Genomic DNA, 6,248 nt, shown 5'->3' with positions numbered 1-6,248 from the left:
GCCACTTTGATTCCTAATCCTTGGTATGTTACCTGCTTTTTTTAAGGAAGATCTTACGATTTTCTCTCTATCCTTAGAGTGCTGAAGAACTCTTAGTTTGTAAAGTTTTTAAAGATGTGTCCTGGCCTGAGACATTTTCCCCCATTCATTTTGTTGCTCACTCATTGGGCCCTTCAATTTTTTTTTTGGCCACAGCCAACGGCATGCAGAACTTCCCCAACCAGGGATCGAACCTGTGCCCCCATTGGAAGCACGGGAGTCTTAACCACTGGACCACCAGGGAAGTCCCAGGCCATTCAATCTTGAGATACTTATCCTTACATTCTGAGAGATTTTCTTGTGTTACTTTTTTTTTTAATTTATTTTATTGAAGTACAGTTGATTTACAATGTTGTATTAATTTCTGCTGTACAGCAAAGTGATTCACATATAAATGTATATAATGTATATTCTTTTCTTTTATAAATTTATTTACTTATATTTGGCTGCGTTGGGTCTTTGTTGCCGCGCGCGGGCTTTTCTCTAGTTGCGGCGAGCAGGGGCTACTCTTGGTTGCGGTGCGCGGGCTTCTCATTGTGGTGGCTTCTCTTGTTGCAGAGCACGGGCTCTAGGCACGTGGGCTTCAGTAGTTGTGGCACACGGGCTCAGTAGTTGTGGCTCGCGGGCTCTAGAGTGCAGGCTCAGTAGTTGTGGCGCATGGGCTTAGTTGCTCCGCGGCATGTGGGATCTTCCCGGACCAGGGCTCGAACCCGTGTCCCCTGCATTGGCAGGTGGATTCTTAACCACTGCGCCACCAGGGAAATCCCCTGTGTTTGCTTTGAAACAGTTCATCTATTTCTCCTTTCACTCCATCATCACATCATAATTACTTGCTTTCCAGTCTGACTTCTAGAATAGACTGTAAGCTCCCAGAAGGCAGAGATTGCTGTGTCTGCCTCATTCATCTCTGTATGCCCATATAAACGCTCAAAAAAATATCTGTACAATTTAACTGAATTTCTTGAATGTCAACTATGTCACCTATGCGCTAGATTCTTCTGGTGATAAGAAAAATGATCCACTTATGGAATTGATTTTAAGATGCTCACAGTCTAGTGGGGGAGCAAATATAGGTGCATAAATAATTAAACCAAGATACACAGTAATAACGACCACTCGAGAGGACTTGATAAAGTGCTACGGGGCCTTCAGAGAAAGGCAATTACTTCCATCTAGATGGAATCAGGGATGCTTTTGTGGAAGAGAAGGTACTTGGGCTGGGCCTTCAAAGATGACATATCTGGACACGAGGAGCAGGACGGCTGCTTGCTGGATGGACTGAACAGTGTAGAAATGAGAGGGCCTTCTCCTGTCAGGCACTAGAAGTAAAGAGGAGAAACAGCTCCCTTACCATCCCCACCCCAGAAGTTCACTGCCCAGTAGGGGGAACAAAATGTGGGAGGCTATGATACAAGATAAGCATGTGGAAGATGTTCTAGGCAGAGGCTACAGCACGTGCAAAGGCACTGAGACCTTGAACTCACGGGGTGGGGGGTAGCGGGTGGCAGCAGGAACTGTCTCTGAGAGACAGAGACAGAGAGAGAGATACAGCAAATAGCAAAATGTGAATTGTTCATTGTGCTATTAGTTTAAATTTTGTGTATGTTTGGAAATCTTTCATAGTAGAAGTTAGGAAAAAAATAAAGAGATCACAGTCTCATGGGGGTGGTATTAAACCGCCTCAAAGCCGAGACTTGAGTAGGGTCTGTACCAGGAGGCGTTCAGGGCTGAGTTAGGCCAACTCCATGACATCAAGATGCTCTCATCTCAGCCACGGTCCTCACGTGGCCCGGTTACCAGGCAGCCCCGAGGGGCTGTGCTTTTCCCTCCAGCCTTTGTGTGATTCGTTTATTTAATGGCCTCTTTGCTCAATAACACAAGAGGTCCAAACTGCCAGTGCCAGCCCAGGACATACTCGTTACATTTTCACCCAACCTTTCAACTCTAAATTATGACTTTTCCAGAGAATTCCTGTGCTTTTTCCTTCTATTTTGTAAGATTCTTTAAGGACTGACTAGAGGATGCTTCTGTGCTTGATAAACGAGAATATGGGCTTTGAAGTAAAATGAACTTGGATTCAAATCCAGGCTTCTGTGCTTCCTAAGCTGTGTGACCTCAGGCAGGTGCCTTGGCCTTTCTGGGCACTGGGAGCCTCATCTAGAACACCTGTGCGGTACGTTTGTGAGAGACTGCTACAGGGCCAGGCACCAGGTGGGAGTTGAGGGGAGCTATTACTATTTTTATCTTTTTTATTTTTTTATTTCGTCTTTTTAATGTTATTCTTTTCACTCACTTGGCTTTCTTCGTCTTCCTTCTTCCCTCTTGCCCTCCTTTTTGCTTCCTTTGTTATTCACCTTGACAATTTTCCCCCAAAGAAACCAGAAACCAATGTGTAAAATTCTCAGTCTGTGATGACATTTTTGTCACCCAAAGGTGACACCTGAGCTCAAGGTCCCCTGAGAGAGGAGTCCTGTCAATACTGGCGGGCTGCGGGGAGGAGGGTGCCGTTGGTGAAGTTCAGCCTTATATGAATGGGACCCATGAGCACAGTACACGCGGACCCCGATCTTGCGATCGGCTGAGCACACAGGTATAAACCCGTACTACATCAGTGACAAATGACCCATAGAGTTCAGCTCTATTTCTACTATGGGCAAGCACAAAATAGGTATTTTTTCAAGTTAGCATTGTGTTCAGGCAGATACTAAACATTCCTCCACGGGTGAAGGGTTTAACATTCATTTTTCGGACATTTTTAATTCAGACAAGAGTGTATAGAAAAAACGGGGTCCCAGGTTGCCCCATCTCATTTTGGCCCCTAGAGCGTGAAAAAAGAGGAACACAGTGTGGTCTCTGCCTGAAGCTGGTTCCGTTAAGGGCCCTCCTGGGACCTGTCTCAGTAGAGAGGGCGCCCTTGCAAATCTGACTTGCCCAGGTGGGTTCGCTAGGGTGACAGGCAGCAAAATTAGTTCAGGAAGGCATTTTATAAGACTATCCCCTCCAAGGGGGAGGAGGGTGGGGGAGGGACGGACTGGGAGTTTGGGATTAACGGATGCAAACTATTATCTAGAGGATGGATAAACAACAAGGTCCTACTGTAGAGCCCAGGGAACTATATTCAATATCCTGTGATAAACCACATGGAAAAGAATATGAAAAAATATATAATATATATGTATAACTGAATGACTTTGCTGTACAGCAGAAATTAACACAACATTGTAAATCAACTAAACTTCAATAAAATAAATTTTTAAAAAAAGAATATCACCTCAAAAAGGAATTAAAGATGTAGACATCTGGGAATTGCCTGGCGGCCTGGTGGTTAGGACTCTGAGCTTTCGCTGCTGAGGGCCTGGGTTCAATCCCTGGTCAGGGAACTCCCGCAAGCTACGTGGCATGGCCAAAAAAAGAAAAAAGATGTACTCATCTGAATGCAAACATGCAAAACAAAAACTGGGGCGAATACTGCTAATTGTGTCAGTTTGCCTCTGTTTTGTGCCCTGTGAGCTACCCAAGAGGCTCAGATCCACCCAGAAGAATGGAGAGTCGCTGAGGCTGCCTTAGGGGTGGGGGGTGAGAGTACGCACGCCTCTTCCGGGAAAGTTTCCAGGATGCAGTGTGGCTCTGGAGATTGGTTGCTCTGTCTCGTCTGTCTGTCTGTCTCTCGCCAATCCTCTCCACATTCTCCAGTTCACTCCAGGGAGCTGCTCTGGTTAATCCAATTGCTCGCCCAGTAGGAGGGCATCCTGATGGGTCATCAATCAGCCGGTTGATGGGCCCGTTTTGGCAGGTGTCCCCCACCCCGTGCGATCAGTCGTCTGGGAAGCGCCCTGTCCCACTTCCCTTGCACCTTCTGGTGGGCGGCGAGCATCACACCTCACGTGCCCAGAACACGTATGTCAGGAGAGTGTATTTGACTTCAGATCTTTGTTCTGGAGCATGGTCTTGGGTCTGCCTTAGATAGCGAGGGTCGTGTAACCAAGCCAGCATTTCTTCTCACATTTCAGCTGCTTAATTTGCTCCTAAAATATATCCGGGGTGCTGGGTGGGAACATTCTGAATTAGCTTCTGATTCTGGCTCTAACTTCAGGGACCAGCTTTAAGGCGGTGAACAAGCCACCGCCTCTTAGGGTCCCAGTTTGTTGCCCTGTGACATGTCTCAGGACACAGATGCTCAAAGCCCCATTACGGGACTAACAAGCTCTAAGTGCAGTTGTGATACGTAGTAGCTCTATAACTTAGGGCACTGAAAGAAGAAGGTACCACTTCCATGACCAGGACCTGCAAGCTTGCATGGGTGGCGTGTTTAGGAGCATGAGTTCAGCTGGGACGGAGCACTGGCACAGTGCTAAGAGGAGCACCCCTGGAGTCACCCACCTCTGTGTAGCTGTGCCACTCGCCAGCTCTGCGACCTCTGGAGGGCTGTCCGACCTCTGTGCCTCAGCTTCCTCCTTTGGGAAGCAGGGGTTCTAACAGTTCCTGCCTCACAGGCACTTCAGAGGGGTGAGAGATAACATACCCAAAGCACTTAACCTGGGGCCCAGGTGAGGGACCTGGCGGTGAGTTAAGAGTCCGTGATTGAGGGGACGCCCAGTGTATTCATTTCCTGTGGCTGCTGGTAGAAATTACCGCAAAGTTTTGGTGGCTTAAAGCAACAGAAGTCTTTCGTCTCAGAGTCCTGGAGGCTGGGTGTCTGAAAACACTGTCTCTCGGCTACACCCCCTCTGGCAGCTGCAGGGGAGAATCTGCTCTTTGCCTCTTCCAGCTCCTGGGGGCGGCCGTTGTTCCTCGGCTTGTGGCTGGCATCCCTCAGTCTTCAAGGCCAGCATCTTCAAATGTCTCTCTGCTCCGTCTTCACATCACCTTCTCCTCTGGGTGTCAAATATCCCTCTGCCTCCCTGTTTTAAGAACACACGTGGGGCTTCCCTGGTGGTGCAGTGGTTAAGAATCCGCCTGCCAATGCAGGGGACACGGGTTCGAGCCCTGGTCCGGGAAGATCCCACATGCCGCAGAGCAGCTAAGCCCGTGCGCCACAACTACTGAGCCTGCATGCCACAACTACTGAAGCCCACGCACCTAGAGCCCATGCTCCGCAACAAGAGAAGCCACCGCCATGAGAAACCCGCGCACCGCAACGAAGAGTAGGCCCCGCTCGCCGCAACTAGAGAAAGCCCACGCGCAGCAATGAAGACCCAGCGCAGCCAAAAAAAAAAAAAAAAAGAGGGAGAACACACATGAGGGCATTCGGGGCCCACCGGATAATCCAGCATAATCTCCCATCTCAAGACCTTTACTTAATCACATCTGCAAAGACCTTTCTTCCATGTAAGGTAACATTCACAGTTTGGGGGTATTAGGACTTGGCTGTCTTTTGGGGGGCCATGGAGAGAATGTTCTAGTTGGCTGTGATTTTTTGGCCTCCACTGCCCATTTGAAGATGTGCCCTTGTCCCCTTTAAACTTCCCTAATGGCAAACATGTCACCTTTTCCCCCCAGCCCATCTCTCCCTTCTGACTTCCGGTTTCTGCTGACAGCTGCCTTATTTTCTCCATGCCCCTCCTCAGGACTGTCTTTGATCCTCCCATCGCCTTCCCTTCCTGACACCACCCTATCCACACTCGACGTTAGTCACCAGATCTCAGGGACACCAAGTCCCTGAGCAGAAGGGAAGCTTCTCCCCTAACACCTTTGATTCACAGACACAGAGCTGAGCCCTGCAGAGAGGCGGCAACTTGCCCACGTCACCTGGCGATGTGATGCCCAGGCTGGACCAGAGCCCGTGGCCCGGGAGATGCCCTCCGACCACAGCTGCTCATCCTGGTCAGGTTCTTCCTGAGGACGATCCCCCGTCCTTTCTCTGTGGCTCTATTCAGCAAACATCTATTGAGCATCTCTTGCGTGCCAGCTGCTGGACAGTCAGTGCTGGGCCAGACCCAGGCCCAGCCTTCCATCGCAGTCTGGTCCCTATGCCACCTTGGCCTGGCCTTCTCGTTTTTCACCTGTCCTCCTGTCCCAGGCAGCATGCTGCTATTTCTGCACCTTCGGGGGTGTCCCTGGGCACACAGCATCCTGCCCCTTCCTGACCCCGTGGAAGTGTAAGCTGCCTTCAGAGCCCCAGGCCTGCCCCTGCCTGGGAAGCCCTGGCCCCCGGTCCAGGCCCTGAATGGAGGCCCCATCCGGGTGGGTCCCCTCCTGCCACTCTCTGT

This window comes from Balaenoptera borealis (genome assembly GCF_965194805.1).
Source record: "Balaenoptera borealis genome assembly, chromosome: 20".
NCBI classification, from domain to species: domain Eukaryota; kingdom Metazoa; phylum Chordata; class Mammalia; order Artiodactyla; family Balaenopteridae; genus Balaenoptera; species Balaenoptera borealis.
This window is presented reverse-complemented; position numbering follows the sequence as displayed.